This window comes from Trachypithecus francoisi, unplaced genomic scaffold (genome assembly GCF_009764315.1).
Source record: "Trachypithecus francoisi isolate TF-2019V2 unplaced genomic scaffold, Tfra_2.0 Contig01554, whole genome shotgun sequence".
Taxonomy (NCBI): domain Eukaryota; kingdom Metazoa; phylum Chordata; class Mammalia; order Primates; family Cercopithecidae; genus Trachypithecus; species Trachypithecus francoisi.
Window position 1 is genome coordinate 4,117,723 of NW_022681439.1, and position 13,189 is coordinate 4,130,911.

Genomic DNA, 13,189 nt, shown 5'->3' on the forward strand with positions numbered 1-13,189 from the left:
TTTCTTATTTACTGAATAACTGATACCCGCATCACAGTAGCAGTCACATCCCTGGTGCCATGTGATCAGGCACGAGGGGTCATTGGGAGCATCCTACCCGGGCCTGTCTGTCCTGGGAAGAGTCAGAGAGGTGAATCCAAGCCAAAATTTTGTAAAAGAATTCAGGGTTAGGCTGGGAGTGGTGGCTCATGCCTGTAATCCCAGCACTTTGGGAGGCTGAGGTGGGCGGATCACTTGAGATCAGGAGTTTGAGAACAGCCTGGCCAACATGGTGAAACCTGTCTCTACTAAAAATACAAAAATTAGCTGGGCATGGTGGCACGTGTCTGTAATTCTAGCTACTTGGGAGGCTGAGGCACAAGAATCGCTTGAACCCAGGACACAGAGGTTGCAGTGAGCCGAGATCACGCTACTGTACTCCAGCCTGGGTGACAGAGTGAGACTCCATCTCAAAAAAAAAAAAAATTAATAAAATAAAATAAAATTCAGGGTTGGACATGAGGTTTGAAATGAGAAGGGAGAGTCAAGGCGAATACTGGAAGTGCCTTTGGGACCTGGATTTTACGTGTTTAGAGATGCGGAGTCCAATTACATCCCAAAAGGTTTGTTTCAGGTTTGCTATTCCCGGTAAAGTGTGGCAGTGTCTGTTGATGGGCACTCTCGCCAACACTTATTCTCACCATTAAAAAATGGCATCTCGGCCGGGCGCAGTGGCTCACGCCTGTAATCCCAGCACTTTGGGAGGCTGAGGTGGGTGGATCACGAGGTCAGGAGATCAAGACCATCCTGGCAAACATGGTGAAACCTTGTCTCTACTAAAAATACAAAAAATTAGCCAGGTGCAGTGGCAGGAGCCTGTAGTCCCAGCTACTAGGGAGGCTGAGGCAGGAGAATGGCGTGAACCCAGGAGGTGGAGCTTGCAGTGAGCCGAGATCGTACCACCTCACTCCAGCCTGGGCGACAGAGCGAGACTCTGTCTCAAAAAAAAAAAGGCATCTCATGAAGATGCCAGCTGGAGGGTCTTCCCGTCTGGGGCACGTAGGTGCCTGGAGTCCTCCCCAGTGCTCAGCGCATGGCAGGGCCTCCATGGCTTCAGCGGGGATCTCTGCAGGTCATCACTGACCACGGCTCCCAGGCCATGCAGAGAGAGGCGCCGAGGCCAGCCTTCTGGGACCTCACTCAGCTGCCACTCTAGCGACAGAGTGAGCATCCTCTCTTGGGGTAGCTGGTCGGACACTGGGGCTCCTCTCCAAAACCAGAACCAGAAGGCCCTGATCTGGTTCTGGAACAAGCTGCTTGGCGGGGATGGTCACTGGCTCTCTCCTTCCTGTGTTCACAAGCACAGGATGGAGACCCAGAAACACCCGCCCCATCTACGGAGCTGTGGTGGGGCAGGGAACGCACGCTGGTCAGGTGGAGAGACAGAAGAGCCTAACGCACACGCAAGCATCCCTCAGAGGCAGGCAGGAGATGGGTAAAAACGTGAAATCTGATGAGAAACAGGGTCCACGGCCCTTCCTGCTCCTGGGGTTACCCCTGACCTCCATCCCACATCCACCCTGTAAGAGACAGGAGCAGGCTCTACCCTGGAGGTGATTCCCAGCCACAAAGAGGTGAATGAGAGTCACTCAGAGTCTGCACAAAGGCTCAACAGAGTAAACTGGCCTCTGGTGCCCTGAGGGGCCTAGGAAGTAGCTCCCAGGGAGTGGTGTCTGGGCGAGAACATTGACTTGGGGAGCTTCCAGAAGGGGAGGGCCTTTTCCATCCATTGGCACCTGCCCCTCTTGGGGAGCTTTGAGAAGGGAAAGGCATTTTCCATCCATTGGCAACTGCCACTCTGGGTGCAAAAGAGGCACGATGCAGTTCTCTTCTGGTTTTTTTTTTGTTTGTTTGCTTGTTTGTTTGTTTTTTGAGACAGAGTCTCACTCTGTCACCCAGGACGGCACAATCTTGGCTCACTGCAACCTCCACCTCCCTGATTCAAGCAATTCTCATGCCTCAGCCACCCAAGCAGCTGGGACTACAGGCATGTGCCACCATGCTTGGCTAATTTTTTGTAATTTTAATAGAGATGGGGTTTCGCCATTTTGGCCAGGCTGGTCTCAAACCACTGGCCTCAAGTGATCCACCTGCCTCGGCCTCCCTAAGTACTGGGATTACAGGTGTGAGCCACCACGCCAGGCCTAGTTCTCTTCTGATGTTGAACAAAGTCTGTTTCTCCATCTAGTGATTCTGATCTGTCTGGGCACCAGGAATTGCAGTGTGTCCCATCCCAGGCTGAAACAGAGAAGGACACATGAAACCCATGACCCAGCGCGTGGGAGTCTGCGGCTGTCCTGGGGGTCACAGAGCCCCGGCTTGTACACTCAAAGGGTGGTGCAGTCGAACTGAGAAAGCCAGGCTTAAGCTGACTACCCTACCAAGGCCACCATATATCACAGAAACCCTCACCATCAGACAGACCCAGGTAATAAAAGTAACTCATGGAGGTCGAGGCTGCAGTGAGCTATGATCGAGCCACTGCACTCCAGCCTGGGCAAGAGAGGGACACCCTGATTCTATTTAAAACAAAACAGAACAAAACAAAAAACTTGCATTTATTGAGTGCTTACTACGCACTGGGCACAAAGTAGTAATTATTACAACAATGTGCGGAGATGGTAACAACGATGTCTCTGTTTTACAGATGAGACCCCTGAGGTCCAGTGAGGTGAGGTAACTTGGTTCAAGCTCACATGGCTGTGGGAAACCCAAGCCCAACTCCAGTGTGTGACCTCTTACGGGTGACAGCACATGCTCCATTCCATCCAGGGCAGCAACTGGTACTTGTAAAGCATTGGACCAGGCTGGAAAAAGACCAACAGTGAAGCCACCAGTGCAGTGACATGCCCAGGCAGGATGTGGCTGTTTCCCTGGGGCCATTGTCTGCCTGAGCAACTCTCCCCACACTCCCTGAGGGCCCGTCCATAGTCACATATGGTGCCATCAAGGAAGGGGGGGCTGAGCAACAGGAGGATGGGCACCCGGATCTATACGGTGATTGAGGCTTTAATTCCTGCTCTGTTTGAAAAATGACTGGACTGCACTGAGACTCTCAACATGGACCAAATGCAAGGACTGTGGTCAGCAGCCTGGGGGCTCAGAACGGGGAATGAGAACTCAGAAAAGGAGGCTCCTCTGTCATCTGTTCCTAACTCAGCTGCTGTGCACCCCAGCGCAGTGTGGAGGAGGGAGGAGGTCAGGCTGGGAGAGGCAGCCACGTGCAGGGGCAGTGCTGGCCCCGGGTGGCAGGGACCCTGGAGCAAGGCTGTGGCTCCTGTGATTTGAAGGCTGTGGCTGACACTCCACAGAGCCCCATCCTGTGCCAAAGTAACCAGAGCAGAGGCCAGCCTCGATGCTCCCTTCCGCTCCCGTTCCGGAGGCCTGGCTGGCTGATAGGAGCTGTGTGCCTCAGATGAGGTCATCTGTTTTGGTGCCAGGGAAGGGAAGGGCTGGGGGAGCCGGCGGAGGGCCCATCAGGGCCCGTGCTCTGTCTGCGTTTCCCAGGCTGGCGCCGCAGGGAGGAAAGCCTGGGTCTCGTCTGGGAGTGCCCATCGCTGGGGAGGCAGTGGGTGGGTGGCTCGAGGGCAGGGCCTGTGCATTGTTAGAAAATCAGGAAGGGAGAACAGGAGTTCGGTTGAAATGTCGGTGGGGGTGGGGCTGGCGGGGGTCGGGGGGTTTGTAGGCTTCTTGCTAATGTTGTCTAGCGCACGTTTTGAATGATTTCCTCGGTGTTTGGATGTGAGCACGCATCTTGGAAGACACACTATCGTACAGTCTATGGAAGATGGAAAGGACTGAAAGGGCATTCAGCACTGTAAACACTTGGCCTTGCTCTGCCTATGCTTCTGTGATTTGTTGCTCTTTGAGGGAAGCCCTATGCAGTTTGCAAGTTTTCTATCTAGACCTCGGCAAAGCCTGGATTTTTGATTAATTCTATCTTGTCAAATAGAATCTGGGGGCAGGTCTGACACGTGCTATCAATTCTTATCAACGAGTAGAATCAGATGCACTCAACGTCTATTGAGCTGATATGAGGTACCAGATATTGTGCTAACTGCATTCACTTCCTCATGCTGTATCGTGCAATTATTATTTTTGTTTACCGGTGACTAACTGAAGTTCGGAAAGTTCAGTACCTTCCCTAATGTCATGTAGCTAGTAAGTGACACATTGAGGCTGACTGCATCCAAGTCTCTAACATCTTTCAGTGCTGTTCTCTTAGTACTCTTTTCTTTTCTTTTCTTTTTTAAGAGAAGGTCTCACTCTCACCCAGGCTGGAGTGCAATGGTGCAATCTCGGCTCACTGCAGCCTCTACTTCCTGGGGTTAAGTGATCCTCCCACCTCAACCTCAGCCTCTGGAGTAGCTGGGACCACAGGTGTGCACCACATCTGGCTACATTTTTTTTTTTTTTTTTGAGACAGAGTCTCACTCTCACCCAGGCTGGAGTGCAGTGGAACGATCCTGGCTCACTGCAACCTCTGCCTCCCAGGTTCAAGCAATTCTCCTGCCTCAGTCTCCCAAGTAGCTGAGATTACAGGCACGCACTACCACACCTGGCTAATTTTTGTGTTTTTAGTGGGGGGTTTCACAATGTTGGCCAGGCTGGTCTTGAACTCCTGACCTCAAGTGATCTGCCCACCTCTGCCTCCCAAAGTGCTGGGATTACAGGTGTGAGCCACTGCACCTGGCCCCAGCTATGTTTTTATTTTTTGAAGAGATAGGGGGTGGTTTCTCTATGTTGCCCAGGCTGGCCTCGAACTCCTAGATTCAAGTGATCTGCCCTTCTCAGCCTCCCAGATTGGTTCGATTACAGCCGTGAGTCACCAGGCCAGCATGGTGCTGTTCTCTTCACTGATTATTATTAATATTTTTGTTTTGCCTCCACCTGCCTTGTTTTCCAAATTCGTGTCTTTCCTTTTATATACATTTTGAATGTACAACTTTTTACAGAATTAAACCCAACTGATACATCTTATCAACTTATCTTTGCTAAGGATTTCCACTTTCTAAGTGGTCAGAAATTGATTTCCACCCATTGTTTTTGCCAGCTTCCTTCCTTAAATGCACAAGGTGTGGTGCATGGGGCACTGGGCTGCCCCTCGGAAGACCTGGGATGCCGCGCGGTTTCTGGCCTCCCTCACAGTGTGGTCCTGGCAATATTCCTTCACCTCTCCAGGCCTCAGTTTGCTCATCTTCAGAGGTGGCCTTGCCAGATCCGTCTCCAGGCATGTGTGTGTGTTCGCAGGCGAGGGCGCTGTCATGGGCAGCTCCGCCTCCTGGCAGCTGTCTCAGGGGCCCACAGCAGGGGCTGCTTTCCTGGGTCGGACCCAGCAGTGGCAGGAGTGTCCCCCTGGGACGGCCTCACCCAGTGCTCACCCAGTTCTCAGCCTCCCCATCCCACCATCAGGGCACCCATTGCTGTGCTCCTTGGTTTGAATATTTATGTGGGCCCTAGCTCCCCCTTGCTATGTGAGGAAGGCCACAGCTGTAACCTTTTATGCCTTTATTGTTGTAAACTGTCACGTTCTGCAAACAGATCACAGAGCATTTGGAGAGTGGACATTCTTGTAGAGAAATTGCACAAAGAGAGGCTTTGCCTTCATTCATCTACTCTGCATTTATTTATTTATTTATTTATTTGAGACGAGCCTCGCTCTGTTGCCCAGGCTGTAGTGCAATGGTACGATCTCAGCTCACTGCAACCTCCGCCTCCTGGGTTCAGGAGATTCTCCTGCCTCAGCCTCCCAAGTAGCTGGGATTATAGGTGCGGGCCACCATGCCTGGCTAATTTTTGTATTTTTAGCAGAGACAGGGTTTCACTATGTTGGCCAGGCTGCTCTCGAACTCCTGACCTCGGGTGATCCACTTGCCTCGGCCTCCCAAAGAGCTGGAATTAGAGGCATGAGCCTCCGTGCCTAGTCCATTAATCTACTTTGCTTTTAAATTGTGTATTATTGTTATTATTTTTGATAGCAATGATAACAGAGGAGGTATAAGGACATGATGATGAGCGCCACCTTGGGGTTGGGGTTGGGTAAAGAAAGGCCTGACTGACTGACTGATTTATTTATTTATTTATTTATTGAGACGCCGTTTCGCTCTTGTCGCCCAGGCTGGAGTGCGATGGTGCGATCTCAGCTCACTGCAACCTCCGCCTCCCAGGTTCAAGCGATTCTCCTGCCTCAGCCTCCTGAGTAGCTGGGATTACAGGCACCTGCCACCATGCCCAGCTAATTTTTGTATTTTTAGTAGAGACAGGGTTTCTCCATGTTGGTCAGGCTGGTCTTGAACTCCCAACCTCAGGTGATCTGCCCACCTCGGCCTCCCAAAGTGCTGGGATTACAGGCATGAGCCACCGGGCCTGGCCTACTTTTTATTTTTTACTTTTAATTGTGCTGCAAAAATGTAACATGACATTTACCATCATAACCACTTTTGAGAGTACGATTCAGTCATGTTACATAGACACACATTGTTCTGCAATAGGCCTCTAGAACTTTATCTTACAAATCAAAACTGTGTCTGCTTTGCTTGTTATTGAATGCTGACTCTGCCCAAAGCATTGTGCTGACCATAAGGACCAAAAAGGAAAGGAAGCAATTGATGGCCAAGCAGAGCTTCAGAAAAGACACAGGACTCCATCAGCTTGTGCACCTCCAGCTCCCACCGACCCTAAGCAGTTTTGCTAAGGGCAGGAGAGGTGGCAGAGCAGGCAAAGTCTGCCATCTGGTGGCAGGAAAGAGTCACAGTCCACAAGGGAGGCTTCAAGTGGATCCCACAAAAGAAGCAGAGAACAGGAAAGGGGAAGACATTTAGTGGCAGGTATGCAAAACAGCAGGAATTGTTGGATAAATGGAAGTGAAAAAACATTTTTAGCCAGGCACGGGGCGCACGCCTGTAATCCCAGCACTTTGGGAAGCCAAGGCAGGTGGATCACCTGACGTCAAGAGTTCAAGACCAGCCTGGCCAACATGGTGAAACCTTGCCTGTACTAAAAATACAAAAAAATTTAGCTGGTCGTGGTGGCACATGCCAGTAGACCCAGCTACTCGGGGAGACTGAGGCAGGAGAATCTCTTGAATCCAGGAGGTGAGGTTGCAGTGAGTCAAGATCGCGCCACTGCACTCCAGCCTGAGCGACAGAGGCGTTTCACCATGTTGGCCAGGCTGGACTTGAACTCCCGACCTCAGGGCACCCACCCACTTTGGGCTCCTAAAGTGCTGGGATTAGAGGCATGAGTCACCGACCCCGGCCAATAGCTCTATTTTTAATAACCAAAAAGTGGAGGCAAGCCAAATGCTCATCAAGAGGAGAGTAGATACATTACGGTATAGACAGTAATAAAAAAGAATGAACTACTGTTTCACAAACAGAATGAACCACTGAACCCCATAAACATAACGTTGACTGAAAGAAGCCAGGCACATGAGACTGCACACAGTGTAATTCCATTAACACCAAGTTCAGCCACAGACAAAATTCACTGGTAAACACAGAATTTAGAGCAGTAGTTGTCTCTGGTAGGGTTAATGCCTGAGAATGGCATGAGGGACTTTGCTGGGGTGGTGGGAATGTCTGATACCTTGATCTGAGTGTGGTACGTACATTGTGCAGCACATTACACGTGTGTATGTATGTACACACATTCGCACATGTACATATAAATCTTTCCCTGCACTCTTCCTTCAAAACAATTACCATTTTTGTAATTATTAACTTGTCTATTTTTATTTTTATTTTTAGTTTATCATCTCTATTATGCTGTAAACTCAGAAGACAGACCTCAAGGCTTTTTGGAGGGTGTCTACTTACATAGTAGGTGTGAATTATATATTTGTAGGATGAATATATGAATGAATGAATAAATGAATGAATTTTGGCATTTTGGGGTGCTTTATTCTTGCCTTAGAGGGAATAAGACTACTCAGAATTGCATGGAATGGTCAGGAGTAGTGTTCATCAGAAAGTTTTAAAAACTTTTTTTTAATAATAATAATAATTATTATTATTATTTGTTGTTGTTGTTGAGACGGAGTCTCGCTCTGTCACCCGGCTGGAGTGCTGTGGCCGGATCTCAGCTCACTGCAAGCTCCGCCTCCCGGGTTCATGCCATTCTCCTGCCTCAGCCTCCCAGGTAGCTGGGACTACAGGCGCCGTCACCTCGCCCGGCTAGTTTTTTTGTAGTTTTTAGTAGAGACGGGGTTTCACCGTGTTAGCCAGGATGGTCTCGATCTCCTGACCTCACGATCCGCCCGTCTCGGCCTCCCAAAGTGCTAGGATTACAGGCTTGAGCCACCGCGCCCGGCCTTAATTATTTTTAAATTAAAAAAAAATTTTTTTTTGAGACAGCGTCTTGCTATGTTGCTTAGGCTGGTCTTGAACTCCTAGGTTCAAGTGGTCCTCCCACCCTGGCCTCCCAAAAGCTGGGATTACAGGTGTGATCCATCTTGCACGGCCCCATTGGGAAGTATTTTTTTTTTTTCTTTCATAGATAAGGAAACAAAAGTATCATTTAGTAAGCATCTAACATGTGTCAGGCCCTGTGCTTTGCAAATGCGTCCTTTAAACTTCATAACAGTTCTTGGGGATAAGCACTGTTTCTTCAAGTAGGAGGAGAAGATGAGATTTAGAGTTCGTGACTCATCCAAAGTCACACTGGAGGGCTGAGCACGGCAAGTGTGCGGGTGATTCAGGCGCCCCCTTCTTGCAGTTCTTCCTTTGCCCTCTGGCCTCTGTGTTTGCTTTGGTGTTCCTGGAGAGAAGGCCAGAGCCTTGTTCACCCGGCTGCAGAGCGAGTGGGGCACTCCCCGGGGCAGCGTGGCAGCTTCATCGCTACCTTCCCGCGGGCCGAGCACAGGGCCTGGCACACAGCGAGTGCGGGGCAACCCCTCTAGGAGTGAATGGAAAAGCTGTGATGACATGAAAGAGTATGATTACATGTTCCCCCGTCCTATACATACTCATCTTCCACAAACGTGTAGATTAGAAGCGGCTCGAGGGCAGAGTCTTGGTACAAACTTCTCTGTATGGTGCTTTGTGGTGGGCCACAGTGGCTGAAATGTCCCATTGGAGTAGAAATCGGCAAACTGCACCCTGTGGGCTAAATCTGAAAACTGTCTGTTTGTATAAATAAAGTTTTATTGAAACACGGCTCTGCTCATATATTGTCTATGGCTACTTTCGCTGCATCGTAGAGTTGAGTAGTTGTGATGTGGCCCGCATGCCCTGCAAAGCCTACAATATTTACTCTCTGGCCTTCACAGAAACAGTTTGTTGATCCTTACAATTGAGATTCCCTTTGTGGATTCAGCTTGTCTCAGCCTCTTTGAGATGAACTTTGCTGAGAGTGGGATGGCAGGTGCTCTGGTGAAGGACGAAGTAGGCAGCAGTAGACAAGGGCAGAAGCCTCTAAAGTTCGACCTCCCTCACCTCATAGTTTACTCATTGTTGCCCCAAATTTACACAACTCAAGACAGGAATCCCAGAATGAAGTCCCGGGGTGCAGGCGTTCCCTAAGCCTAGCTGGTAGCTCTTCTCTACCAAAATAATAATAATCCAAACACAGCATTTCGCGAGGCGGAGGCAGAAGGATTGCTTGCGACCAAGAGTTTGAGACCATCCTGGGCAACATAGTGAGACCCCCACACCTACATCTCTACAAAAAATTAAAAAGTTAACCAGGCGTGGTCGTGTGCGCCTGTAGTCCTAGCTACTCAGGAGGCTGAGATGGGAGGATTGCTTGAGCCCAGGGGATTGAGGCTGCAGTGAGCCATGATGGTGCCACTGCACTCCAGCCTGGGTGACAGAACAAGGCTCTGTCTCTTAAAGAAAAAAATCCTGGGAGAGGTGCTGTCCACCTCTCCCATCCCTGCAGTGAGTTTCTCAGCCTCCTGAGTAGCTGGGATGACAAGCATGGGCCACCATGCTCCGCTAATTTTTTTTTTTTTTTGTATTTTTAGTGGATGGGGTTTCACCATGTTGGCCAGGCTGATCTTTTTTTTTTTTTTTTCATTCAAGAGAATTAAATCATTTATTGATTACACATGATAATGGATAATACACAAGCTTCACTCCCATCTATAATTTTATCTGGTACCATTATTCAATTTAGATATATTGCATAGCATGTGCCAACAATCACTTTTATAACCAATAATTCCATGATTTTGCTTGGATAATCCCTTTTAATGGTGAACTTCAGGTCACAATAGTAACTATCATTTCAACTACACCAAGGTTTCCGAAGACAATGGCTTCTCCACCCAAGCAGGTTGTCTATAAATTCCAAATAGAACCTGGCATCACCCTGAAGGAATTCCAACTTCACACTGTTGGGGAAATTTACCAAGATGGCTTCAGAGTAGACCAACTTTACACAGCACATAAAAAAAAAAGACATTTATTCAGCACCACGATCAGACTATTACATTTAGCAATCAACAGCATGGGTGCAAAAAAAACTACATTAAAACCCTTTGTTGGAATGCTTTACACTTTTCACAGAACAGAAACTAAACTAATCTGTTATACAATTAGTCACAAATACGGTCCTCCAGTTTTTGCCCATTCGTATGAGTGTTTGTCTAAAACATGTCTTCTTTGTAGCAGCTAGGCCCTGTCACCACCGTGCTTGACTGCGTTCACAAATCTGTTGTAACCTGTAGCTTCCCTGTCACTTCTCTGACTCTCCTCTCCTGCTAAGCTTTGTTTCCTAATTAAAATCTTCTGCCACTGCCATAGCTACGGCTGCTGCTGGAACCGCCATGGCCACCTTGGTTTCGTGGTTTTGCAAAGTATTGGCCTCCACTGCCATAGGGGCCAGAGCTTCTGTCTCCACAATTTCCTCCTTTCACGGGTCCAAAATTTGAAGACTGATTGTTGTAATTGCCAAAATCATGGTAGCTTCCACCACCTCCAAAATGGCTTCTATCATGACCAAATCCCTTATAGCCATCCCCACTGTCACCACATTCACCGCCACCACGATGGCTGCCACCAAAGCTGCCACGACCACTGAGGTTTCCTCCACGACCAAGGTCCCACAGAAACCACCTCCACAACCACCACCAAAGTTTCCAGAACCACTTCGACCTCTGGCTGGATGAAGCACTCGCCATCTCTTGCTTTGACAGGGTTTTCCTAACTTCACAGCTGTGGCCATTCACAGGATGGCATTTCTGGACGACAGTCTCACCCACGGAGTCACGGCCGCCAGAGCTGTCAAAGGCAAAGCCCCTTGTCTTGCCACGGCCTCGGTCAGTCATGATTTCAGTCACTTCCATTTTTCCAGACTGTTCAAAATAATCTCTCATGTGATGTTCTTCAGTGTCTTCTTTAATGCCACCAACAAATATCTTTTTCACAGTTAAGTGGGCACCTGGTCTTTGAGAATCTTCTCTTGAGACAGCTCTCTTTGGTTCCACAGCTCTTCCGTCCACCTTGCGTGGCCTTGCATTCATGGCGCGTCCACCTCTGCCACCGTGGCCTATGTGACGAACCAAAGGCCCTGAAGTGCTTGGTGTTTGGATCTCTCATGACCACACAGCCCGGGAACGTTCCCCATTGCTCAGAATGGCTCCTCAGGCTCTCACTGGTTGTTTCAAAGCTCAGCCTTCCGATGAAGAGCTTCCTCAGCTGTTCGGGCTATTTAGGAGACTCTGACTTAGAGATGAGGGCAAGGAGAAGAGACTTGAAGGATGCTTCTTCCGCGGCATCCATGGGCAGAAAGCCAGGCTGATCCTGAACTCCTGACCTCGGGTGATCCACCCGCCTTGGCCTCCCAAAGTGCTGGGATTACAGGCGTGAGCCCTGACGTCCGGCCTTATTAAGGTTTTTTAACACAAGTGACTCCATTTTGATTCTGGAAACTTTCCCAGTTTCCATGCCAGGTACAGAGCAGGGAGTGGGCACAGTCAGGAAGTAAAGATGAAAGGAACATCAAGAGCCCAAGAGGGTTGAGGGCTCCCAGCTAGAGGTGATCTGAGTGAGCTAGGGTGGGGAGCATTCAGCAGCCAGAGCAGAGAGAAAAGTAATATGATTTTGGCAAAGAGGGCTGGGCCCTGGCGTAGAGCATTTTAGGGAATGCATGAATCAGAGAGGTGGGAGGCTGTGGCCCGCAGGCACACCAAGGTGGAGGACAATGGGAGTGATTGCCCTCACCAGTTCCCGGATGTGTTATCACTGACCTTGTCTAGAATTGCTGGAACGTGGTGATAATAAATAATAGACTGACTCTTAGTAGCTTTTATGATTGTTTTAAAATTCTCTTGTTACAATCCCACTTCCCTTCACCCTTGGCAGGAAACTGGCCATGGGGCACTGCATATTCCTCTTTCTTCTTCCTTTATTTTATTTTATTTTATTTTTTGAGACGGAGTCTCGCTCTGTCGCCCAGGCTGGAGTGTAGTGGCCGGATCTCAGCTCACTGCAAGCTCCGCCTCCCAGGTTCACACCATTCTCCTGGCTCAGCCTCCCGAGTAGCTGGGACTACAGGCGCCCGCCACCTCGCCTGGCTAGTTTTTTTTTTGTATTTTTTAGTAGAGACGGGGTTTCACCGTGTTCGCCAGGATGGTCTCGATCTCCTGACTTCGTGATCCACCCGTCTCGTCCTCCCAAAGTGCTGGGATTACAGGCTTGAGCCACCGCGCCCGGCCCTCTTCTTCCTTTTTTAAGAGACAGGGTCTCGCTCTGTTGCCCAGTTGGTGTGGTGGTGTGATCATGATCTACTGCAGCCTTGACCTCCAGTGCTCAAGCGATCCTCTCACCTCGGACCCCCAAATAGCTGGGATTATAGGTGCACACCTCCACACCCAGCTAATTTTGTATATTTTTTGTAAAGATGGGGTCTCACTATGTTACCCAGGCTGGTCTTGAGCTTCTGAGCTCCAGCAATCCTCCCATCTCCGCCTCCCAAAGTGCTGGGATTACAGGGGTGAGCCACTGCACCTGGCCCTACACTGTGTATTGCTGCAATGCCTCCATGCTAGTCACGAGCCGGCGCTTCCTTCTACTGTCTCCAGATGCTTTCTAGACTGGTGCCCTCTTTTTTCCTTAGGAGGGAGCACCATGGTACCTCAGTCCAACGCTTCCCATTGCAGGCAGATGAGGTGATGTGCCTAGAGTCATAGAGAGGTCAGTGCATGGGT

At 49.5% G+C, this 13,189-nt stretch overlaps 1 pseudogene; it reads right to left on the reverse strand.

Moving 5' to 3' along the window:
* Window positions 1-10,652: 10,652 nt before the first annotated feature.
* LOC117062783 lies at window positions 10,653-11,884 on the reverse strand (annotated as a pseudogene).
* Between the last annotated feature and the right edge of the window lie 1,305 nt (window positions 11,885-13,189).